The sequence below is a fragment of the Delphinus delphis genome, chromosome 10, assembly GCF_949987515.2.
Source record: "Delphinus delphis chromosome 10, mDelDel1.2, whole genome shotgun sequence".
Taxonomy (NCBI): Eukaryota; Metazoa; Chordata; class Mammalia; order Artiodactyla; family Delphinidae; genus Delphinus; species Delphinus delphis.
The window spans coordinates 27,306,748-27,333,858 of record NC_082692.2 but is presented as its reverse complement, the minus strand read 5'-3'; the positions used below and the strand labels follow the sequence as shown (position 1 = coordinate 27,333,858).

The following is a 27,111-nucleotide window of genomic DNA, read 5'->3' as shown; positions in this document are numbered from 1 at the left end:
TTAGTGCACCTGTTTGCTTCCTTTCCTCTTTCCTCAAAAGCAAACTAAATTTAAAAATCAAATCAGAATTAATAAGAATTAGGAGACATCAATGTTATCAAATCCAGAAGGAAAGAGAGGGGAAGTAGATGAAATTTGACAATATTTATAAATAGGAAGGAGTGGGAAAATAGCAGAGAAATGAGAAAGACAGATAAATTATGTCTGTCTCATCACATCCATTCCTCTTCCATATGTTGTACAGCACCTCTAGCAATTTACCACACTCCAGCGCCAAGATAGCAAGAAGCACAGGATTTCCTTAGAGACCACGGCTCTCACCTCTCCTTCGCAGGCCCACATTTAGAAAAACAAAAACACTCAACAGCAACCAAAAGTTCACATTGGGCTGCTTGTTCCTCCTCCAGGCCTGATCTCTAGGCAGATTTTTTTCTAGCCTATGGAAATGTTTTAGCATTAATTCATCATGGTTTCTTTCACACTTCCTTACTAAGGTATTAAAAAAGGGAATTCGCAGAAATTCATCAAGTGCCATGAGCGACATTCTCACAAGTGTTGAAGAAATGAATGTGAAGATGGATTTCAGAAATAGTTCTTCAACTTATTTGGTTCATTCGCTGTTACAGAAGATCAGTCAGAGTCCAAGTGCGTATGGTGAATAAAAAGTTCAAGTTCTTAACATGTAGGTCCCAAACTCAAACCATTAGATTGACCCTGCACCCATGAAAACTCTCCATTGTTTCCACGTGCAACTTTATCCTCAACCCCTATCCCCCAATACCTGTTTGACTGTGACTCGAGAGGCGTCTATATTCTATTTCATGGCTAAGAAAACAAATTTTTTGTCAACTATAAATAGTATAAATGTACTTACCAGGACATATTAGACCTGCACATTAAGGTCAAGTTATTTGGTCTGACTTGTGCCCCTTTAAAAATCTGTACTCTCATCTCCAGAGAGTAAGTCTGAGGGCGAGCTTGCTACATAATTAGTGACTTGAGTTCTCCTAGGGGCTCAATTTCAGAAGGACATTATGAGCCATGAACAACTAAGAATATATCAAAAATAAAATGAACAGATTAAATGTAATCAGAGGCTTTCAAAACAAAAAAAATTTTTTTAAGATCAAAGAATCTTATTTGTGCAGGTTAATTGTATGAGCTCAGGGTACCATGAAAACATAGCAAAGACTAGGTGGCTTAAACAACAGAAATTTTGTTTGAGTCCTGGAGGGTGGAAGTCCAAGATCAGGGTGCCGGCATCACCGGGTTCTGCTTAGGATTCTCTTCCTGGCTGGCAGATGACCTTCGCCATGTGTCCATACAAAGCAGGGAAAGAGAGAGAGCAAGCTCTCCAGTATCTCTTCTTGTAAGGGCACAATCCTATAATGAGAGCTCTACCCTCATGACCTCATCTCCAAACACTATCACACTGAGGGTTAGGACTTCACCATAAGAATGAGGGGGGAAGGGGAGACATAGTTCAATCCTTGGCAATAAACTAGAATTAACTGGGTTTGGGAGCTGCGTTACACTGCTAACTAATCTTGAACTCAGTGGATCCTGAAAACCATGCCTTTTCACAATTTGCTGCTGGTAAGCCCCTCACTTCCACCCTTTATTTGGGCAGTTGGCCTACAGTCAATAGTATAGACCACTATAATAATAAATATTCAATTTTTTATCTTTTTTTGTATCTGATTTATTAGTCCAGGAGATTCATACCTTTCGGGTGGAGGGATCCTCCCAGCTTTGTATTATCTTCACATTTATTTAATAAGCTTGCTTTTTATGTGTCCCTTTGAGTCAATAACTAAAATGATAAAATATAAAAGGGAAGAGGGGAGAAGCATAGAACTTTCCCTATATAGACCCATCATCAGTATCCTCTGGGTTCTGTCATTTAATAAGTTTACCAAGCTGTAATCATATACATTTTATAGTTTATCTTATCCATAAGAAAATTGTCAGATATCTTGTAAAATGCCTTCAAAATTCCAAGTACTGTATGTCTACATCATTTTTTGGACCTCTCATTTCAGTAACAATGACAAAACTTTGAAATGAGATGGCCCAACACATTTTGCTCTTGGTAAATTCATTCTGACTCCTTGTTAGGTGTTCTTTCTAACTCTATGAATCTTTTCTAATCTAACTCTAGTCTGCATTGGCATTTAGATCACCTTGATTTTCTATAACATTTAGGCTTCCGTGAAGTGTTCTATGATGGAATGTTGCTCAGATTTTCTTTTTCAATATTTCAATTTAATTCAGTTTTTTCCATAACATGATTTTACAAGTACCATCTGCATTGCTTGAAACTGATCACACGAGAAGCTCTTCAAGAGTGCTTATTAAGGGACTTCCCTGGTGGTCCAGTGGTTAGGACTCAGGTACTTTCATCGCAGGGGGCCCGGGTTTGATCCCTGGTCGGGGAACTAAGATCCCACAAGCTGCGCGGCAAGGCCAAAACCAAAGATAAGTGCTTATTAAAAGAATGAGCGAGTAGCATTCCCTTTTAGAGCAGCTATGGGGGGTTAGTTTGTGGTTATAGGAGAAGCAATGCTGAAGGAATTTTGAATGAGTTATAGGCTTTCAGGAGGCAGAGCAGAGAGAGAATGGGGGACAGAGCACAAAAGTACCACAACTTCTTTATCCATTTTTCTCTTTCCTGGGATATTTAAGGTGTACCGAAGTCGAGGTTCCTGTAAACAGAGCAGCCCTAAACTTTGGGGTGCCTGTGTCTTGTTGATTTTTAGTTCAGGGGCTGTGATGCACCCTGGATTGACCACATCTACACCCACAGCTGGATGAGACATAAGGCTGGACACTTGGGGCTGAGAGGATTGGTGAGGTTGGGTGAGCAAAAGTAATGCCAGAGGACAAAATGCAGGATTTTTAAATTTAAAAACAATTATTCTCAAAGCACATATACTATATAGAAGAAAATGCAAATCCAAGTGGATCTATTTTTCATTTGTCCAGGCTTCATCAGGTGTTACTATTGTGAATGCAGTACCACTCATGAATTACATAAACCATTTTAAAGGGTCTGTTTACATGTGAGATAGTAAGTTTCCATAGAGTTACCTGAAATTGAAAGTTCTCCCACCTCCTGGGCTTAACCAGTCATTTAAATTTTCAATAAAAAGGCTTTAACCTGGTTCATTAATTTCTCAGGGCATTCTTATGTTTCTTATGCTTTTTCTAGTTACCACTGACTCCTTTTTCCTGAGTCAGTCAAAAGTTTAGTTTCACTTTATCCTGTTCCTCTTCTACATTACTTCAAATCACATGCAACATTCCTCTGATTTCTCTCATTTCTCTAAAATGCCTAACTCAAGGCTGTGTTATCTACAGAGAGCCTATTTTTACTGAAGGTTTTGGGCAACAAAGGGTGTCAAGTTTACTATACAATTTTTTTTTTAATATGTATTTATTTACTTTGTTGTGCCGGGTCTTAGTTGCGGCTTGCAGGCTCCTTAGTTGCGGCTCGCCAGCTCCTTAGTTGCAGCACGTGGGCTCCTTAGTTCTGGCTCTCAGGATCCTTACTTGTGGCATGCGAACTCTTAGTTGCAGCACACATATGGGATCTAGTTCCCTGACCACGGATCGAACCCGGGCCCCCAGCATTGGGAGCGCAGAGTCTTATCCACTGTGCCACCAGGGAAGTCCCAACTATATAATTGTTTTTAAAATTGATTATTAGATACCATTCCCCTACATTCAACTGGGCATTTCCTACCTTGAGGAATTTCTCATCAGTCATGGCCTACTTTGGACCCAACTTTCTGTGTTCTTCTCCTGTCTCTACCAGATAGTCTCCAACTCACTACTCCAGTAATTTTTTTTTAACCATCTTTATTGGAGTATAATTGTTTACAATGCTGTGTTAGTTTCTGCTTTATAACAAAGTGAATCAGCTATACATATACATATAATCCCCATATCTCCTCCCTCTTGCGTCTCCCTCCCACCCTCCCTATCCCACACCTCTAGGTGGTCACACCCGAGCTGATCTCCCTGTGCTATGCTGCTGCTTCCCACTAGCTACCTATTTTACATTTGGTAGCGTATATATTTCCATGCCACTCTCTCACTTCATCCCAGCTTCCCCCTCCCCTTCCCTGTGTCCTCAAGTCCATTCTCTACATCTGTGTCTTTATTCCTGTCCTGCCCCTAGGTTCTTCAGAACCTTTTTTTTTTTTTAGATTCCATATATGTGTGTTAGCATATGGTATTTGTTTTTCTCTTTCTGACTTACTTCACTCTGTATGACAGTCTCTAGGTCCATCCACCTCACTACAAGTAACTCAATTTCGTTTCTTTTTATGGCTGAGTAATATTCCATTGTATAGATGTGCCACATCTTCTGTATCCATTCGTCTGTCGATGGATACTTAGGTCGCTTCCATGTGCTGGCTATTGTAAATAGAGCTGCAATGAACATTGTGGTACATGACTCTTTTTGAATTATGGTTTTCTCTGGGTATATGCCCAGTAGTGGGATTGCTAAGTTGTATGGTAGTTCTGTTTTTAGTTTTTTAAGGAACCTGCATACTGTTCTCCATAGTTGCTGTATCAATTTACATTCCCACCAACAGTGCAAGAGGGTTCCCTTTTCTCCACACCCTCTCCAGCATTTATTGTTTCTAGATTTTTTGATGATGGCCACTCTGACTGGTATGAGGTGATATCTCATTGTAGTTTTGATGTGCATTTCTCTAATGATTAGTGATGTTGAGCATTCTTTCATGCGTTCGTTGGCAATGTGTCTATCTTCTTTGGAGGAATGTCTATTTAGGTCTTCTGCCCATTTTTGGATTGGGTTGGTTGTTTTTTGATATTGAGCTCATGAGCTGCTTGTAAATTTTGGAGATTAATCCTTTGTCAGTTGCTTCATTTGCAAATATTTTCTCCCATTGTGAGGGTTGTCTTTTCGTCTTGTTTACGTTTTCCTTTGCTGTACAAAAGCTTTTAAGTTTCATTAGGTCCCATTTGTTTATTTTTGTTTTTATTTCCATTTCTCTAGGAGGTGGGTCAAAAAGGATCTTGCTGTGATTTATGTCATAAAGTGTTCTACCTATGTTTTCCTCTAAGAGTTTTATAGTGTCTGGCCTTATCCAGTAATTTCTTATGCAGTGCAGTTCAGCTCTCCACCCACTAGCCAAATAATGTCCAGGTTCATGTTTGCACACTCAGAAATTCATGAAGATGATTTGCTAAACAAAGGATTGTTGACTTTAAATTCCCAACATTTAACAGCAAAACAACTGAGGGCTCTTTGAAATTGGTTTACAAATTCTTAGGAAGGTTGCCTCCAGCTGTCTACAGCAAGATCCTACATGTCCTGAGTCTTATTTTTATCTTTCTGAAACATCAGTTGATAACAACTATAGGCACAGACAAAAAATTCTGGTATCCTAGAGTTGTTCCCCAACCATCAAAAACCCATTTTGTTGACAAAATCTATTCATTACTTAGCTGTATTATCAATTGGATGCGAATACATAAAGCACAGATTTCAAATGTAACTCTTCTATCACCTTATATAAATAACTTTTAATCACCTTCCTAAAGATAGGGGCTTGTAGTACCCAGAGTTTGAAAAGAAGCAGAAGGAAAGTAAAAGAGTCTTTCCTCCTCTAAGGGGGAAACTAGCTTAAACTATAGTTACCAAAGAAATACGATTCTCTCCTCTCTCCGTGGACCTATGTTGCCACTTGGATTTATGGTGACAGTGTTTCCTGGCTCTGGATTTATGCCTGACACTGAAGTTGCACAGACGGCCATTTACATTTCTTTAGAAGACTTTTTAACTCTGTAGCTCTAACAACTGCTTTTGAGCAAAGACAAATTAGGTAACTTTGAAGGTCAAAGTCTTGCATTTTGTGTTTCTTCCTTACCATTGCTATATTATGTGTAGCTGACACAGCCTGAAGATACGGCATGATACACCATATGTGTTTAAGGGTGGGGGACAAAATCAACCCAAAGGAACCGACAGTCACCTTCACTATGCCAGTTTGTGTACAACAATTGATTTACGTTCCTCTTTTCTTCAAGAGCCAGAAGGTGGCATCTGACTACTTATTTTAATATTTGTGTTTATTTCATTAAATATATTATACTTAGATTGACAACGTAAACTTATCTTCTATTTTTAAATATAGAATTAAGTACAGCAAGTTAACTTGCTGGAGAAAAAACAAATGATACGAAGCAAAAAATATAGAAAGGCAATAAGGCCATCTATCCTCAGATCCACAGAATAGATCAGAATTGTCTTCAAATGATTATGACCTAAATATTTTTGGAAAGACTTCCACAGTGATTTGGAACTGTTCAACCAATAGTAAAACCATTAAAATGAAAAGGTAAGAAAGAGATACACTATCTTTCAAATTACCCTGACTTAGGCTTAAACTTCAGAGATCTAATTAGATCTCAGATCTAGAGAAATGCAAGGAAATGACCTCTCAGCTTAAAAGGCCGTCTCCTTTCTTTTCCCCTTAGACAGCCTATGTTCACTGTGAATTATCTATCACAATATTAGTAAAATTGAGGAAGAACAAACAGGAAAACATAGATGAAATGTCTTAAAGATGTTGTTCCTCTTTTTATAATTTCATTGCCCTTCAATATATCCATTGAAAAAAACACAGTTTGTTATTCTGTACACTCTTGGTGCTAAGCATGTTGGAGGTAAAGGAGAACAAGCTATGATTCCTGTCCTCAAGTCACCCACAACCAAGCCTGGAAGGTTGTCACAAAGAGGTCATCAAAATGCAACGCAGTGAAGGCAATGACAGATGTGCAAAACTGTGAGAAAAGCTCAGAGCAAAGTATTTCCTGAGGAACACAATGAGAGCAAGTAGGAGAGTCCGGAAGGCTTCCTGGAGAAGGCGACCTGAACTGAATTTCATAACATTAGCAGGAATTCCACATAGACTAGTAGGCTAAGAAAGTAGAAATGGCATTCTAGGCAAGTGACTACCAGAAAAGGGTGTGAGGGTGGCACTGGCGGGTGCTAAATGATAGAGTTCCTTATATGCTATATATTGATATCAGCATATATATTAAAGGGTTTGATATTTAGCCTGTAAAAGTTAGGACTCTTCTGAAGGGTTACACACCAATCTGTGACATGGTCAAATGTGAGTTTTAAGAAGATCACTCTGGTGGCAGGATGAAGAATTAGTCATAATGGGATAAGACCGGAGGCAGGCAGTTGAGTTTGGAATCTACTGCATGAGATGATGAGGGTTAAACCAAAACCTTGTTATAAGGACAAAGAGAAAAGAATCTATCCCAGAGCTATTGAGGTGGGAAAGTTGGCAAGATTTTATGGTGTGTATGGTAGGGTGTGCAAGAAAGGTGGGGTCTGCAGCGATTTCTTGTGTGGTTGCTGGATGGAAAGTAATATCAGCAGATAAGATGGAAAATACAGGGTGAGGGAAAATTTTTAAGAGGAAACAAAAGTGCTCATATTCAGAAGTATTGAGAGAGATGCCTATAAGGCATACTGTGGAGAGGTCTAGTTAGCAAAGGGCTGTGTAACTATACTGTAGAGGTCCAGATTAGAGACATCAATTTGGAAGTCTTTAGTAAAGGTTAGAGATAATGAGAACAGCCAGGATCACTCAGACAGAATATGAGCACGAAATAAGGGGCTCTAGAAAAACGCTTGGTGAATTCCAACCTTTAAGAGGTGGGCAGAAGTTCCCAGAAAAGAAACTGAGAAGTTAATGTCCATTTTTCAAAATTATCAACATGACTGAAAGAGAGTGTGTGTTGACAGCCCTAATACCCTGCACTTTCCTTTAAAAAATGACAACGAGGCTTGCAGGTATTTAAGTACTTAGGGTGTAAACCCCACAAATTGGAACTTTTCATTTTCCTCAGATGTCTCTCTGCCTGAGTTTTTACTTCTAAACATAAAGTCTAATGAATGGTCGTTAATATTCTTCTTACAAATAAAGACTTCCTCTTCAAACATTTACAGAATTTTCTTGTGTGAAACGTTTACTAAAAAGAATGTCTTGAAGAGTGGCAGTGAAGAATTGGAAGCACTGGATGGAGGAGAACTTTGAGAGTTTGGCTGCAATGGAGCAAAATACAACAACAGGTTTATTACCAGATGAAGAAAACTAATAAACACGTTGCTCCCCGCTTTAGTAGTCAAGGGTTAGTTGTATATAGAAGACCCTATTGCAAAATTCTACACCCAAAGACAAGTTGAACAGTTTTCTTTTGGAAAATCAGTTATACATTTCTAGGACTTATTATTTTTCCATGGTTAAATCTCTGTTCCTGTCCTTGTCATTTTACATTTGGTATTCCAAAACCCATTCCTCACCACCTGTCTTAGCCCTCTCTTCAATCTGTCCAAAATCTTACAGCTAAAATCATCTTTCAAATCTCTTGTTTCACCACAGTACTTTCTTCCTTAAGATTACTTTCAATGTTTTAAATCAACATTTTCTGGGAACCCTCAGGGACCTACTAGTAACATCTTCTTAGCCTCAAAAGAAATATATATGTATATATATAATTTAATTTTAACAAATGATAATTTATTGAGCTGTGAACAATTAAAACAGAAACAAAAATAGTAACACCTTTTATGTGTGTAGTTACTGAAATTTTTCCAAGGCTTTTCATCTTATTAACTTTAATAACTTCTATCCTTTGACTGATGTTATTCTCATTTTAGACAGAAGAAACTGAGACCCAGAATGTTTTGGGGCTTTATCCAAACTCAAGGTCAAAATGAATCTCAGAACTCAGTTTTCTCAACTATCTACCTAGTGCTTTCTCTACTTAAGTAAAATGGTATACCTAACACTGCCTGGAATTAATGCCAATAAAAAAGGGAGCAGGGCTTCCCTGGTGGCGCAGTGGTTGAGAGTCCGCCTGCCGATGCAGGGGACGCAGGTTCGTGCCCCGGTCTGGGAAGATCCCACAACCCGCGGAGCGGCTGGGCCCGTGAGCCATGGCCGCTGAGCCTGCGCGTCCAGAGCCTGTGCTCCGCAACGGGAGAGGCCACAACACTGAGAGGCCCGCGTACCGCAAAAAAAAGAAAAAAAAAAAAAAAGGAGCAAACCTTATTGTGTGCCTATAGTACATTTGGCATTGAGCTAAATAAATTATACAATAATTTCCATTAATCTTCTCAATCCCCCATCATTTCTTTTTTCTACCTGAAGACTAGGAGTGTAAGAGCCAGTAATATTACTCATTACATAAGTAATAAAGAAAGTAGTATAATTTATTTCATAATTAATAAAGGAATAATTTGAAACTATGTTTCTGATCCCAAAGTCTGAGTTCTTTCCACCTAAGTGCACTGTCTCACATAGTAAAAAGCTTCAAGCCCATTTCCATCTGTTATATCTACACAATACAGTTTTATTAAGTGGCAATTATATTACAAATATATTGCAGACAAGATGATAATGAAAGAAAAATGCCATCAGCCCTGACCTTGAGAAGCACCCAGTCTCGGAGGGAACACCAACAAGTAAACACAGCAAAAAGTACAGATTTTTCCTTTAATAACAATGGGGGAGGGGTAAAGATGAAAGGAGTTTTGTTAAAAAGAATGTAAAAGAAAATAAGAATATTTTTAAATGTTAAAAAATATGTAAAATGATTGTTCAGTAACAAAGCTCTCAAAACAGTGATTCTCAAACCTTATTTTGTTATACATTCGGACGTTTTATTATAACCATGGACAACCTGTATGTCTGAAAGAAATGAAGGACAAATTTTAATCCACATAACAAGCTATAGGTATATGAGGGAGATGAATCATGACATTCAATAAATAATGATACCTCATCTACAGCACAGTCAGGAAGCATGGTCCTTCAAGGAATGAAATACAGTATGCTTGGTACAAACTATGAATGTATACCTGATAAGGTAACTTGCACGTATGCCTATTTAGTAAATACTTATTGACTCTGGCAGTGAGGAGGAGGTGGTGTGCACCTGGAAATGAACACTGAAATGTTAAATAACCAGAAAGCAGAATTGTGCTCTGTTTAAAACATCTACTAGCCATCATGTAATCAGCGTAATAAATTTTACAGCTCACATATCATTTTCTACTGCTGTCGACCCTCCTGCTGCTAAATTATTTCCATCTTTCTAAGCTACAAGAACTCTACATAAACAGAATCCCAGAAAAGTCATCCTACTATTCTCACCGAATTCAATTATCAATAACGTTTATTAAGGACCAACTATGAGCCAGGCACTTAATAGAAGTTTCCCTGACAAATGGACAAAATTTTGGAAAGACTGACCTCACTGAATACAGATACTATGTCCTAGTTATTCTGCATTCCTTTAATACACACACATTAATGTCACATTTGTAACAGGTTTAGATGGGTATTTATCAAGTGTGGATTTAAGGAGTCTTATTCTTGGTAAATTCAAAATCCATTTGAAACATATGGGTTCATTCTTTCAATCCAAATTCATCTTTTTCAAGTTTAAATGAATTGGTTTTGAAACATGAATTTAGAAAGGCAGAAAGATTAATCAAAGAAGCTCCTAAGACTTCTCACCCCTGGAGAAACATATGGATGTTATTTAAAATCAATTCAGAAAAAAAGACAGGTTGAAATTTCTTATTTAAATCAAAGCTTGTCTTTGCAGTATTACACACGGCATGATTATTAGAAGATGTGTACCAGACGGAGTTCACTTTAGCAATCGACGCAAACTGACTCTGGCTGATACAAGCAAATAAAAAGGTGTTTTTAAAAGATGTTATAAGGGGAGGACCCAGATTTGAATCACTAAGGAGCCTGGAGAAGAGAAGGAATCATGTAGCAACAACACAGCCGGAACCACAGCCAAACTCCAACCGGAGAGCTACTGCCAAGCGGAACCCTGTTGCTGCCACCACGAATCTCTTAATCCCACATTGCACCCTCCCACATTATTGGCACTGGACGCTGGGTGACACCACTTTCGAGAAGTTTCTTCTGCTCTCCCTTCCTGGTATCATTTGCTTTTGATTTAAGATCCAGGGTGAGTGGTCTGATTGGCTCAGCCTAGATGACTGTATAGTACACTCACAAAACGGAAGGAGATTCAGATGCTATAAAGAAAGTTGTAAAGGTAAATAGTAACAACAAGATGATATTAATGTTTGCCACTGTGAAAACTGTCCTACATTCTTCACCTCTTATCTCTGATTTTGCTCAATTCTTCCATTTCTGTCTTCTTTCCTAAGTCTATAATGTGCATCCCCCTACAGAATTTAAAGTCACATCCCTATTCCTTAGGTATTGGATATGATTGAGTTCATCTGCATTGAACAGAAAACCTCCAAAACAGCACTGGTTTAAACAAGTTAGAAGTTTTCCTATCTATCACAAAAGGATTTTGAAAACCAGCTGCCCAGAATTGTCACAGTGGCTCCAAAATTATAATGAGATCATGACCCACTCTCTCCATTGTACCATCAAGGGCACTTCATTGTTCAAAATGGCTGCCAGAATTCCAACCATCATATCTGCAGGCCAGCAAAGTGAAAAAGTGGAAGGGACAAAATGCCGTTTGCCTCTTCCCTTGTAAGGAATTCTTGTAGAAGCCACACACGAAACTTCTCCTTACATTTCACTGGCCTTACTTAGTCACCTGTTTGTACCTAGCTGCTAAGAAAATTAGGAAATAAATCTTTAACTTGGGCAGCAATATGCCAGGCTAAAAATCGAGATTCTGACACTACTGAAGAAGGGATAAGTGGCTAATGGGGAAAGAGGGTGTGTAAATAGCACTGTCTCAAACAATTTGTTTTTATTGTTCTCTCAGTATTCCCTCTGTGGTATTTTTGTCTCACAAACAGAATTGGCTGAGGTAAACAAGTATCATCTCCTGGAATGCACACAATTATTTAAAAGCAGGCTTCTCTAATACATACTCATTGTTTGCCTCCACTGGTAGTATTTCCTGCTCTCCACAAAAAATACCTCAATTGCTTTAGGGAATTTTTCTTCCTTCAGTCTCAGCCATATGGTTTACTAGGCTCTACCCTCAGTTCCAGGGTTCAGTGTAGTCCATCACCCAGGTCCTAAAATTTGAGGCAGTAACTGGTATTTTATTTCATTCAATTAAAAAAAAAAACCAGGAAATTTGGGGGTAGATGTTTCTGGGGATAAAAATCAGCCAGGTGACAAATAATTTTTGTATATGTACAATATATCAACAATACAATGTACAATATGTACAATATATCAACAATAATAGTTCTAGACACTTAGAATATAGGGGGGCATTGACTCAGGTGCAGACGACAGAAACTATTCTAGATAGTTTAAGCCTAAAGGCATTTAGTACAGGGTCCTTAGCTTACAAAATCATTGGAGGAGCTGAAGGAGCCAGACCAAGCCTCAGTCTTTAGAAATGATTCCCAGAACACCATAAAGGAATTGGCCTAATAAGGCAGCTGTCTTCCCTGTTACCAGAAAGCTGGGTAATCAGGAAGCTTCTGGTTCAATTGCTGACTCAAGTATCACACTGTTTCCTTCAAGATCCCAGCATGAGGAAGCCAGCTGTTGGCCCTAAGATCACATCACCTTGACTACAATTCAAGCCCTATGCCCTGCCTCCTGGCACAAGATTGGACACTGGAAACTCTAATAACATTGATGAAGAAAAAGCAAACAAAGGAAGACCAAAATCTCCACAGCTGTGCTTACCTTCAGAACTCGTTGAAGCAATACAGTAGAGACTGGCTTCCTTCCACCTTGCAAATCTTACATGGATGGCTTTGTTGGCATAAATACATCACCTGAAAAGAAGTTTAGAAACTGTTTTAAATGTCCCTGTCTCAAAAATGAAGGATATTACAGAGGAATAAGAATGGAGTTTTCGCATCCAGTCTGCAGTATCTGTCACAAGCAGTCAACAGGGTAGATGAAATCTCTGTCTTCTGTGACATTGAATCTCTGTCCTCTTAAGGAGACTCCTCTCCTCCTAATGAGTGACAAACTCATTAAACGAGGAGGCCATTAGATGGAGGCGACTCTATTACCATGGCAGCCTTCATAAACAAACCAAAATCTAAGCCTGTAAATGCCTCAAGGTTACAATATCAAAATGCCAAGGACCACCAATCACAAATAGCCAACTAGGCTTAAAGCTGCAGCCAATCAATAATTTCCTTACTTTGCCTCTGCCCTTTCTCTAGAAAAGTCTCTCCCTGTCCATAGAGCACTAACCACTTCCGTTTTGGTGCTGCCCAAGTCAAATCCGTTTTTGCTCAAATGAACTCCTAAATACTGTAATATGCCTCAGTTTATCCTTGTAACAGGAGCAACTGGAACGGATTTACTCTCTGAATAGTGTGGTAAGTACAGGTGAGTCTTTAACTTCTCTCAGCCATTTCACCGTCTTGAAGGGAGACAGCCTGAAAATGACACTGATCAATGAAGAAGAGCAGAGCCAGGGACTTCATAGAGAAATATATAACTAGAGCTCTAATGACATCGCGCACCTCTAGATCAAGCCATGCCTGAATCCCGTCTTCCTTGAACTGCTATGTTAACTCAGCCAATATACCTTCTTTTGGGTTAAGCCATCTTGATTGGGATTTTCCATCTCTGTCAACTAAATGATTCTTATTCAGAAATGGGGTATTGAAAAAGATTTAACTTATGTAGAATTGTCTACATTGAAGTAGGGGAAAAGGTCATGAGGACTCTGTCATCTGGAGCTGAGAAAACTGGCAACCTTTGTTACAGGGTATGAAAACTCCTTGTTAACACAATATCAGTTGGTCCACCGCCCAGGCCTGGGCCCTGGAGGTGAGCGGCGGCGCTAGGACCTGGAGGGCGGAGGCTGCGGCGGAGGCTGCGGCGGAGCCTGGGCGGCCCGAGCGGCGCGGCGCGAACTCTGGCTCTCGGCTCCCCGCGCCTTGTGAGGGGGCTTGGGGGCTACAAGGGGCCAGGCGCTCCCCGGGGCAGATGAGGAAACGGAGGCTCAGAGACGTCACATGACTTCCGGAGGCCCCTCAGCCAGTGTAGCCCCACACCCCTACCCCTGGGCTGCCAGCAGAACTCTGTCCCCTGCCCCTCAGTAGCAACAAACTCCCAACAGTGCCAGTGGGGTCTTTCATTAACGCTCCCGGGCCGCATCCGTCAGCCTGCAGAAGTGGAGCATCATCGATGGCTCCAGCCCCACTCTGGCAACAAAACGAGGCTTTCCCGGTGCCACCAGTATGTGACTGTCACCAGCTTCAGCCACCTGCTAGGCACCAAGCTGGGTCCGAGATCCAGCGAGCACAACCCGCGCAAACGAGGCACCCACCTGGGGCTCCTCGGCCGACGCGGGCAACGAAACCCCCTTCCGCGTGACGGCCCGTTCCAGTGTATACTGTGTGCTACGGAGGCCCCCGGAGTTCGCCAGCCGGACCCCGAAACTCTGTTCATCTTCTGGGGTCCCCCAAACAGGATCCAGGAACCCCAGGGAAGCCTGGCGCGCGTCACCCAGTGCGCAGGCCTGGTGTGCCCAGCACCGAGCCCGCGCGCTCCCTCTCGGACGAATGCGCCAATTTGTGGACCTCTTCCGGGTTGCGCCAATTTGTGGACCTCTTCCGGGTTGAGAGAGGCAAGGTCAGGGAAAAGTCCCATTCGCGGTCGAGCACGGGTTGGTTCGCCATGGCGATTGCACGTCTATAGCATGGTCTCCCTGCAACCCCTCCCCAACTATTGCAGCCAGCAGCCCCGCCTGCAGTGCATGCCCTACGGCTACTACGAGCCCAAGGGGCAGGACGAGCATCACCTACATCTGGAATGGCCCTAGCAGCAAGGGCATCACGGAGAAGAGTGTCTTCTCATCCTGGGCCCAGCTGTACAGAATCACCTTCTCCCACACCCCTCCTGGACCTAGGTCACCCTGCCTGTGGGACCGTCACAAGGGACACAGGAGAAGTGGCTCTCCACCCAACCTCTCGACCAAGGGCCATGTCTGGCTAATCAAGGCTGGTCTGAGTGTTTTTTGGTCAATCTGGGCCTTGAAGTGGGTGAATCCTCCAGCCATTCAGGGCCTGGGGGTATCTCTTGGCCAAATCAGGGATTTGGGCTTCTATGTGGTTAATCGGGTGTTGTGGGTATTTCTTGTCCAGTCAGGGTCTGAGCATAGACAGGTTATTTCTGAGTAATCTGAGGCTAAGGACATGTCCTTTCCCATGATTTCTTTTTCCAGAGCCCCAGGATGGACCCCAAATTACTTCCCGTTGGCTGGGACAGTCGGGTCCTGTTCCAAGAAGCTGGGAACTTTGTGTTGCCCCCTCCCTTCCCAGAGCAGAAAGAGGTTTTGTGGAGGTGGAAGCTATCTGGAGGCCAGGTTGGGACATTTGAGGGGTTGGAGGGCCCAGGGGTGGGAGGCTGGTGTTTGGGGCTTGGCTCTTCCCTGAGTGGCCTTGGACAAACCCCTTGCCCCCTCTCCGAGCATCCTTCTGCCTGTGTCAGGTTCTAATGTCTAAGAACCCTCCCACCTCTCCCACCAACCACCTTGGGTCTGTCCTCCTGGGTCTGTCCTCCATAAGACTGGCCCCTCCAGCCACACCACTCCTTGCTGGGGGGCTCAGCTCCTTGAGGGTCTGAGGCAACCTTCCCAACCTCCTCCTAGAAACTTGAGGCTATTTTTTTTCATAGACTCCCCCAGGGTTTGGTTTGGGGGACTCTGATAAGAAGGGACAAACCTTCAGCTCTTTCCTTAGCCCCTCCCCTCAGCTGCCATTAGCTGGGATTTTAAAGAGCCAGGCCCCTTTTTGGCCATCCAGCAATGAGGTTTTCCACCGGCTGGAGGAAATTTGGGGGCTGAGAAAGTGGGGGATCCCAGCTAGTCTGGGATTTTCTGCAGCACCTTTGTCTGCAGCTGCAGGAGTTGTCCAAGAGTCTCCCCCAAACTGGGCCTGGGAAGGTTCTAGGGGGCCAGCCAGGATCTGTGTGGCCCGGGTTCTATCCCCTCACTCTACATCAGGCACTTTATTGCTGGCCTTCAGTGGGGTGTGTTTGCACCCTGCTCTTCTGGAGCCTGGAGGTGAAGATTGGAGGCCTTCCTGGAGAAGGCCGCTAGCAGTGAGCCATTGCACACTGGGGTGGAGGTGGGGCATGCAACTACCCCAGACCTGATTTTGTAATGATTGTACAAGAATAAATGCACCTAAGATCCAGAAAAACAAAACAAAAACAAACAAAAAATAGCACTTGTAGCTTTAGGCTCAGACCGTGTATTGAATCTGAAGCATTAAAAGATTTAGTAGGAAATTTTTAAGATATTTGTGTGTTAGCTGCCTCTTACAGCCTTTTTTTGCCATCATATATTAACTATTTACTATGCACCAGGCATTATACTGACAATTTACTTGTATTAGCTCATTTAATACCTGATGGCGCAGGTACAATTATGATCTCCATTTTACTGATGAGGAAACTGAAGTAGTCTTCTATAGAAGAAAATAGGAGAAACCAGACCTATAGAAAATAGGAAAATCTGGGCCAAAGAAAGAACATCCACTTTTCTCAGAGTGATTCTTTCGATGTGTTCCAAGTAATTAAAGTTGACTAGAAGATGTCTTTGCACAGGTAGAAAAAAAAACTGAATTATCCAGCCCCATGCTAAAATCAGTTGTAATAAAAATCATAGAGAAGAAAAATTATCAAGTGATAAAATTGGAGCCTGAGACAAGTTTTATTGCCTGAGCACCTCCCAAATAATGTCTTGTGTATTCAGTACAGGAAAAGGGGGCCATCACCTCACATTGCAAAGATGCAGATGAGTGACTCCCCCAAACCCCACTCTATCAGCCTATTGTTCTGAATTGCTCCCTAGAAGAGAACAAGGCAGAGGCCATTAAGTGAACACCTATTTCTGAGAAACAAATTTCTCTGGGCATGTTATAAACTCAAAGACTATGACCTAATAACATCCCTGGCTTTGTTTACTATCCCTTGAAGTTCAATAAAAGTAGTTTAAAGTCTGCTTAAAATTCAATTAAAGTATTAAGGAAATAGTTTGAGGGCAAAACCTTCAACCAGTTAATGAGGAATTAAGGTTGTTGATGACTCTATTCCCAAGGCAATTCTCAGGCCCCAGACCAAGAGAACGAGTACTGCCTGAAGCCCCAAAGGTAAATACCACCCAAATTCCTATCTAAGCTGTGATCCCAGTGCCGGTAGATAAGAGAGAACTTCCAAGCAGATGTAGAAGCATCAGGTCCGCTAGGAACTTACTTTGCTCCCAGGTCAAGGAGCCTGTGTTACTCTGGTCCAGCAGGAAATATATGTCTTACAGACCACTGATTAATATATATTTTTATTTGTTACCCTCCACTGTATATTGATTTTACTGTAAGAAGTTAACACTTCCCAGTTAAATTCGGTCAGATCATCACACCACAGGAAGCTACATTTGGATAAAACCAAGAATCTGGCTCACTACCTAGAACAAGAGCCAACAAACTACAGTGTGGACCAAACCTGTCCCTTCCCCGACTTGCATTTGTGACTAAAATTGTACTGAAACTCAGCCACACCCATTTGTTTATGAGTTGTCTAAGTGGCTGCTTTCACACTGCATTACCGTAGCTAGCAGGCTTAACTAATTGCCACAGAGGCATTATGACTCACAAAGCATAAAGTGTTTTAAGATCTGGCCCTTAAAAAAAAATAGTTGTCTACCCCTAACATAGAGAATCCTAGTTCTGGCTCTGGGTGCAGCAGTGTGATTGTTTCAGGGGTAGCACAACCACACGCACTTTCGATGATTCCCTAGGACTTGCGAAACTCAGAAACAGCTATACTCAGGCTAATATTTATTACAGCAAAAAGGATACAAAGCAGGATCAGCAAGGGGAAAAGATGCACCTAGTGGAGTCTGTTGGGAAATAGACACAGGTTTCTAAAGCCCTCCTTCATGGCAGTCACACAGGATGCGCCGTTCCTCCAACAATGATCTGTAGCACATGCAAAGTGTTTCCACCCAAGGAAGCACACCTGCATCTCAGACTGTAGGACTCTTACTGAGGGCTGGTTACAGTCGGCACATTCACCTGCGTGGCCAGCCATGATTTCCTCATCTCCAGAACCCCAGAAGGAAACCAGTGTCCACCAGAAATCACAGTGTCGGCATAAACTATCTGGACAAGTTGGTCTAGCACGGTTGGGTGTCTCAGGCATATAAAACAACCTTATTAATTAGTAACAGAGGGAACATTCCAAGGGCCATGTCTCCAGGAGTTGGCCAAGGCTCAGTCACAAGGCAGGCCCTCCTGATGATATGCTAATGTTGAACGACCAGGCCTGGTGTGTTAACTCTTTCCCACTCAGGGAAGTGAGTTTGGAGGGTCTCCTCGGAAAGGAGATGGGGCAGGTACATAAGCCTCAGCATATCTTGATGGGAAGAAGAATGCATATGGATGTAGGGTAGTCAAGCAGAAGGTAGCAGATATTTGCCTCCCCAGCATCTTTTTTCTCCTAAACAAAACCTAGATTTTTGGGGGAGACCCGTGTCAGCCAGAATTTATTTGCAGATATACTGACCCTCTATTTCAGGGTTGGACCCTAATAGTTTATCCCACTCTTGTGGCTGCAGTGATTGTTTCAGAGACTGTCATATGATCAAATTTATGGCAAGAAGAGCTTTTTACGGGAGATTTCTAGGTAAGAAAGTTTTCAACTTTTCTACAGAAACTATTTTCTAAAATGTGCTCTTTTCTCCCTGCTTCATTTTGGATGTAATTGTGTGGCCTAGATGTTTTCCAGTCACTTTTGCTACCATTAATACATCTTGTATGATGTCCAAGCTCAAAAGTACGTAACAGCAAAACTGTGAGAGATGCAGAGAAAGAGCTGGAAGCTTAAAGACACATGACCCTAAATCAAACAGTTCCCCTGATGCTGTATGTCTCTGGGTTTTCTATTAGGTGCCCCCCATCCCCTTGCCAAAATTCTCTTTTCATTTAAGTCAGTCTGAACTGGGATCTCTGTCACTCACAATAAACATTCCTGATTGATAAAGTATCATCATTCCTATTTTATAAATGAGAAGGCCTAAGCATAGACAAGTTAAATAATTAGCCTACAGTCACAACTAGAATAAATGGCAGAGCCAGGGTTCAAGAGCATTTCTCTTTGTGTCCAAAACTGATATGTTTTTCTCCAAATTCACGCAGCCACTAGATTAGAATTTCTTGTTGAACTCACCCTGCATCCTCCACCAGAATCAGCTGTGTATTTGAGACCCACCGTTCATTCAGATACCACATGGGAAGTCATTGTAGCATCAGCAGTTTTATAGCTGTCGCATCCCTAAAAACTAGGAATATCTGAGATTTAATGTCAAAAAAAGAGTAGAGACCAAACTGACCAGTCCTTTGGTTTTTTGTTTTTGTTTTTTTTTGCGGTACGCGGGCCTCTCACTGCTGTGGCCTCTCCCGTTGCGGAGCACAGGCTCCGGACGCGCAGGCTCAGCGGCCATGGCTCACGGGCTCAGCCAGTCCACGGCATGTGCGATCTTCCCGGACCGGGGCACGAACCCGTGTCCCCTGCATCGGCAGGCGGACTCTCAACCACTGCGCCACCAGCGAAGCCCAGTCCTTTGGTTTGTATCCTCCTCCTCCTTAGCCACTTTTTATATTATATTCCATTTTTTCTGAACCATACATGGAGTGAAATAAATATCATTATTGTTCTGGGATTCCTGAAGAACTCTAGATTTTAGGTTCAAAAGTTAGATCCAAATAAAAACAGTTAGTTGAATTTAGCTTCTAATAAAAAACCATCTCAGATGATTTTACTAGCCTTATCTATAATTGTATATATCAACTATTCATCCTTATATATAATCTCAATTACATTCATACAGGAAAAGAACTACTACGTACGTCCCCAGAAAAAAAAGGTGAAGTGTAACTGTGGGGGGGAAATCTTTTCAAATATTCTCATACTGTGAGCCTATTATAAGTGCAAAAAGATTAAAGCTATAGTATAAAGGTATATAACTAAATTACTACAAACAACTGTTTAACTGGAGCTGCCTAGGATACATCAGTAGCCCCTAAATGATCAAAGGCTATTGCTGCAGGCAAGGTCCAAAACCACCTGCTTATATAAAGAACTTTAGATGACAGGACTGATATTATGCATGTATATTGATACTTCTTGAAATGACAATTTTAAAAACAAATATCTATCCAAAACCGACAGAAGGCAAACAGATTGGGAGTTAAGTTTGTAATTCTGCTACTGACTCATCCTTTGCCTTGTGTAGAAATGTGATAATTTCTTAGGATATTTCACAAATCTCCTGCCCTGTCATTGTTATCTACAGAAAGAAGAAAATTCAGGTTATATTGGAACTTATGTAGGTACTCTATTTCACTCCCTCTGTACAACCCCAAGCAAAATTGTGAAATAGGATAGGTTTATTTTATTCCCCAAATCCACATTAAGTCCTACCTTTGTATGAAAAGGTATGGTAAACTAGTTACACTACTATTTTACATTTTTTTATGCAACCCTAGGCAGAAAAACATATTACAGCAGACAATAATCCACATATACATGTATAGATAGACAGCATATAACTTTTGTTTCAATTATATATTAGTGGGTATTTTATATGTTATATGAAATTATATACTGCATATATAATATAATGTATGTATTTAATATACATAAAATTGGAAAAAAATTTAAATAAAATAAAGGAAAAATATATATACAATTGAAACAAAAGTTATACAAAAATACTTCCCTGTACTTTATGTAATGCACTGAGACATTTTTTATTCTATTCTGTTCTTTTTCATTTTTGTTAAAAGCAGGTCACAACTTGACTTATTAAATTGATGTCAAAACCTGCTAATGGGTTATGCTCACAAATTAAAAAGCAACAATTTATAATAAAGACTAAATATCCATCAATGTCCCAAACTCCTACTTCTGTAATTTATATGTCAACAGAGATAAGAGCCAATTGAAAGATGCTTTAGAGTAGAATATCAGACATCAGTGAGGACACTGGAATACTTACTTGAAAGTTTTCCCTGAATTTGACAGATTCTTTCACCAAGACAGGTTTTTCTTCCTGCAAAGCTCACAGTAACCTTACAGTCAGGTGTGGACAGGATGGAAGTAGTGTACACCACTTTCAAGCCTGGTCACAAATCTCATACATGATCACCATCCTCCATCCCCTGATGTAAGGCAGATAGCAGAGTGGTCTTGAAAGCAAGGAGTTGAAAAGGCAAAACTACAAGATGGAAGGAGGCTAGATACCTTCATCACTGCTCAAAAAAGACTCACTTTTTTTGAGCACTCATCAATCATGAACCCATTTTAGACGTTACATGAGAGAGAAACTTCTATTGTGTTAAGCCCCAAAGATTTATAGCAGCTAGCATTGCTTTTTACTAATACATAAGCTATCATTTCAGAAAATACTAAGAATAACCTTCCACCAGGACACAATAGAAGCTCTTCACTTTCAAAGAGAGATACACCCTTTGAAGCATTCCCAACACAAGGAGGAAGAAGCACCCACTTCTGGATCAGAAATAATGCAGACTATACTCAGACTACTTCCTATGTCAACTCTTCTTAGTCTACTTTTCAGTTTTTCTTCCATGGTCTTCTCATTTCCACAACTTCACTTTACATCCCTATATAATCTCCTCAAAACCCCATATCCTTGTCCCAGACTTTCTTCCATATTCCAAATCCAAACTCCTTTGAACGTTTCAGCAATGATAAACACATTTATTTAATTTTTTTTTTTTTTTGCTTTATGCGGGCCTCTCACTGCTGTGGCCTCTCCTGTTGCGGAGCACAGGCTCCGGACGTGCAGGCTCAGCAGTCATGGCTCACGGGCCCAGCAGCTCCGCGGCATGTGGGATCTTCCCGGACCGGGGCATGAACCTGTGTCCCCTGCATCGGCAGGCAGACTCTCAACCACTGCGCCACCAGGGCAGCCCCTATAAACACATTTTGATGCTAGTGAAATGACAAAAACAAGTGGAAGGAGGAACAGTGAGACTAGGGGAATCTATTTGCAACACTAGTTGAACGTGTGCCAAAGTAAGATGTAAATATGTCCAATAGCTCTCTGTCCCTCCTCCCCTCCTTTGCAGATCTCATTCCAGGGACTCTTTAAGCAGCCTACTCTTTTATATTAGAATTTCTTTTTTTCCTGAGTGAATAGATAATGTTTCCAGCGCTTCCTACATCATCAAGGTAGAGTTCTGTTTTGTTGTTATTGATATTTCTGCCTTTAGTGAGTTGGGGGGCGGGTCATGAATTCGTGTTCCCAGTGCCTACCTTTCTTGGCATAGACTGTCTCTGAAAACTACTTTGGTTGAATTTGGTCTGGTCTCAGATTTACCTGATGGTTACCACTCACAGTTCCCGCAGAGCCCAGAGATTTCTTCTAAAAGGAAAGGTTCCAGAAAAATCAGAGGGATAAATAAAGAATGCAGCTGATTCCCACCTTGTGCTGATGCCCAAGAGGGTGATGAGAGCTGTGAGGCATGTGGGCTCTTAGCTCCCCGACTAGGGATCAAACTGGCACCGCCTGCATTGGAAAGAGAAGTCTTAACCACTGGACCACCAGGGAAGTCCCTGCATTCCTATGTTGTTGAACCTGAATTTCTGAGCTATGTCAGACTCGGGATGCCACTAGCCATTCTCAAAACAATGTCTGCTGGTAACTGCAACTTTACATTTTCAAGGACTCCTCTCTTAACTATTAAATTTTAAACAATGATGTTAGATCAGATACTAATAGAAAGATGAGACATATTTGTAGTGGTCAATAGATCCCGTTACAGATATGTTAATACTACATCAGAAGTTAAAACCTACTTAGGTAGAATTAGACAACTGGCTACGAAGTCTCTGTGAAGTGCCAATTCCAGACTAGGTTTCAGACTTATTCTCCTGAATTCCTAAGGGAATGAGATCTATTTTTACTATTAAAGTTTCAGTTGTTACACCTCCTAAAAAAAAAAAAAAAAAAAAAAACTCAGCAGAGCAAAGAGACCAAATGTGTAATATAAGGAAGAATTTTACATTCATCACTCTTATATGACCTGCTATGCAGGACATAGAAAATTATCAAAGCCTCAGTTGACAGAATGATTGCTCAAATACCACCCCTCCAAAAAATTCAAGAACAGTTAAGTTGATCATAAGAAAACACATCCTGTAGCTGTGTTGCCCATGGAGATAATTTGCCTAATGAAGAAAGGCAGTGGAACTTTCTTTTCAAGGGTCTCTGTGCAAAAGTATAATTCGGTGGACAGAGGCTGATCCCAGTCTTGGCTTCGAATGATATCAATTATATATAGAACATTGATAATTGACTGAAGACTTTTGAAACTCAGTTCTCTCATAGTTGAAGGTAGGTATTTCCTGGTTAGAGTATTAAAATGATTAGATTGTGTGTATTTTTTCCAGCAAATAGTACGTGCTCAATAAATAAATCATATTGTCATTAAAAATACAAAATCACTGTCATACTGAAAATTCCTTGGACTTAAAACAATTAAAAATGTAGCAAATGTGAATTGGGCATTTTGACTTACAGCAAAGGATATGTTCTCTTCTATATATTCTATCATAATATTGCATTTAATAGGAATTTTTGTTGGTGGAACTGAATACATTGTATGAGGGAGAGAACAATAAGTATCTAAATACTTATATTCACAGAAAAATTTGCAAAAGCTTGAATTTTCAAGGAATGCAGAGCTATGGTTAATTTAATTTCTACTTAATTCCAGATTAACAGGAAAAATCATTTTGTTTGAACTCTTGTCAAAGATTTTCCAAAAATATATTAGTTCAATTTTCCATTGAAGTAAGAATAGAATGGACACACAATACTTCTCTAATGACTGATGGTTTTTCATGACTCAGGCTCATCAAGGTAAATTAATTATAAAAGTATTAATTATATTAGTATTAATTATAAAAGTGCCTACCACTCTATTACCCTTTTGTATTTAAAGTCTTATACTTACATACATATTATGTAATAATTTAATCAATTCCCTAGATAAAAAAGAAACATAAATATTCCAGGCTAATATTATCACTAATAAAACACTTCATCTTAGAGATGAATCTGAGTTAATAAAGGTAAATTTTGTCCAGGTATTAATTTTCCAAAAATTAATAAAGGTAAGATTTTTCTAGTTTACTAAAGGTCTGAGCCTAACACACAGGTGTTCCTATCTTAACATAGAATTCATTTTCACAGTCCAGAAAGACAATATTATATTGACTATCATCCTCATCTTGATTACTCCCTGACCCTATAACCAGATGTCAATTCAGAACACCTATATTTTGTAGCTCTACTCTACTGCTTAATTAATTTCCTTGAATTATAATTATATAATTACCTTGCCTTCCTCTTCCCCAACCTCCACCCTCATTGTAAATCACTTAAAGGTGGGAATTTGTGTCTTCTAATTTTTATATTATCCTTTGCAATGTCATAAACTATACCCTAAAATTAGCAGACTCTCAGTAACTTTTATTGAATTGAGGCTTATGCAAACCATGCATTTTTCTACTAAGCTACTATTTTTATAAAATCCATCATGAGAATGATCATGTGCTCAAATAAAGGGAAAAAATGTTAAATGTAGTATTCATTTGATAAGTCAGGGAATAATAGATAGTACCGGCTACCATCTATCTACAATTTTTCATCCATCGTTTTTGTCCCCTTTCTTTCAAGAGTTATCTGTACCTACCACACACCTTTGAGATGGGATTATGTAAGACAAAAGCAAATACCTATTGTCAATACCTCAAATTCCAAACACCTCCTATGGTGTTTGACTGACATGACATACACCTTTAACAAGAGCTGTCTTACAGAGACTACAGGAAAGAGACAGGCAGGCAGACTTCAGACAGCAGCTTAAAGTGACTGGCATTCTTCTTTTGACAGTTTCATTTGACTCTAGCTCAAGTCAACTTAGCTTCCTACTCCACATGGAATTCTAATTTAACAGTGACGAGCATCTTAGGAGAAGAGGGGAAAGGAAACCTTAGCAGGGCTTAGGAAAGCAGAGTGGTAGAGTTTAGCACTTAGTTTTCTCTAGAAACAACATCTAACATCTGCATTTTTACTTTAGATACATATAGAAAATATGGAGTGGTTTTGATACCCATGTAAGATGGACTCCTCTTGTTTTTGTCCAAGATTCATTTTCTGCTTTCTTTTTTTAAACTAATTTTTATTGGAGTATAGTTGATTTACAATCTTGTGTTAGTTTCTGCTGTACAGCAAAATGAATCAGTTATCCATATACATATATCCACTCTTTTTTAGATTCTTTTCCCATATAGGTCATTACAGAGTATTGAGTAAAGTTCCCTGTGCTATACAGTAGGTCCTTTTTAGTTGTCTATTTTATATATAGTAGTGTGTATATGTCAACCTGAATCTCCCAATTTATCCCTCCCCCCACTTTCCTCCTTGGTAACCATAAGTTTGTTTTCTACATCTGTAAGTCTATTTCTGTTTTGTAAGTAAGTTCATTTGTACCATTTTTTAGATTCCACATATAAGCAACATCCTATGATATTTGTCTTTCTGTGTCTGACTTACTTCACTCAGTATGACAATCTCTAGGTCCCTCCATGTAGCTGCAAATGGCATTATTTCATTCTTTTTTATGGCTGAGTAATATTCTACTTTCTCTTAATAACAGCACCTTTGCTTCCCTTTGGGTAAACCACCCTCCCCCATCCTCAGTCCATGACTATTCAATGCACACACACCCTATCCCTGGGAGTGAGATTCCATTCTCCATCTGTAAGGAAGCATTCATCTACAGGTAAGAGGAAACCAACTAAAAGTGACTAGTCATAATTAAATAACCAATTTCAAGTTATTTCAGCAGCTCCATAATTTCAAGCTGCGGGGTAGACCTCCCTAAGATTCTCTTTGCTTTTCCCTCATAGTCACATGACTGCATCCACAAGCAAGAAGTGGGGGAAAGGTGCATGTCACGGTAGAAGGAGAAAGCCACTCTTCTCATACTCATTCACCTTTTATCAGAGAGAGAAATCTTACCCCAGAAATTCCCCAGAAGACTACCAAATAGTTACAGCTAGGTCACATGGCTATCCTTAGTTACAATAAGGAATAGAAAATCAAGTGTCTGGCTTATTCTGCTTGTATGGTGGGAAGAAGGTGAAGATGCTGTAAAATATTAATAAACAGAAACCTCAATTAAATAGAGTTGGGAGACCAGAAGCGGCCGCTCTCACACCCTGTGATGATAGCAGAGCCCAACAGGAGGAAGACATACTCCTCTGCTTTCCCTGCAAGGACTCAGCCAATAAAAAGCCAAGGACTCTTTGTTTACTACAGTTCTTCCAACTTCTTTCTCCCCTTCTAAAAATGTTCTCCTTCCCTTGCCATGTGGGGACTTGCATGTGGCCCCCACGTTTGCAGACCTCAAATTGCAAGTGTCTGCTGATCCCAAATTCATCTTTGCTGGAGAAATATCATCTGGCAGTCTATTTGTTTCAGGTCAACAAAGTCAAGGGAAATAGAGGTTGCTGAAAATCACTTTGGAGGAAACATCTAAGGTTATCTGTAATATATTCCTTTGGCCACAGTGATTATGTCAAGGATGGGCATGTAAAAAACCAAGCCAGCCGGTGGAGCTATGATATGAGTTATCTTGGCTGATCTGTACGTAACTAGTTTTCCACTTTAACTGATACTCTTCATGCCCTCAGTAATGCATAGTTACTGGTAACCACACACACTGAATGTGATCTGTCTAGTTTAACAATTTTATTATCAACAGTCATCAGTGTTTCATCTCAAATTTATTGTAATTACAAAATGCTATTAAATATTGAATGTACTAATGAAATATGAGTAAAAAGAAAAGAAGGTGTTTTTTTTTTTGAAAGTTGAATCTTTGGAAAGACTAGATAAAAGAAAATCCTCTAGAATTAGATATGGGTGAGACACCGTTAACAAATGATTTCTTCCAAGTCAATCCAATCTATATAATCCCTGCTGGAACACAGACCCTTCAAACAAAGT

At 40.3% G+C, this 27,111-nt stretch overlaps 1 pseudogene; it reads left to right on the top strand.

Annotated features, from left to right (window-relative positions):
• The first annotated feature begins 533 nt into the window (after positions 1-533).
• On the top strand, positions 534-14,913 carry LOC132431876 (alpha-N-acetylgalactosaminide alpha-2,6-sialyltransferase 6-like; annotated as a pseudogene).
• Positions 14,914-27,111: the final 12,198 nt, after the last annotated feature.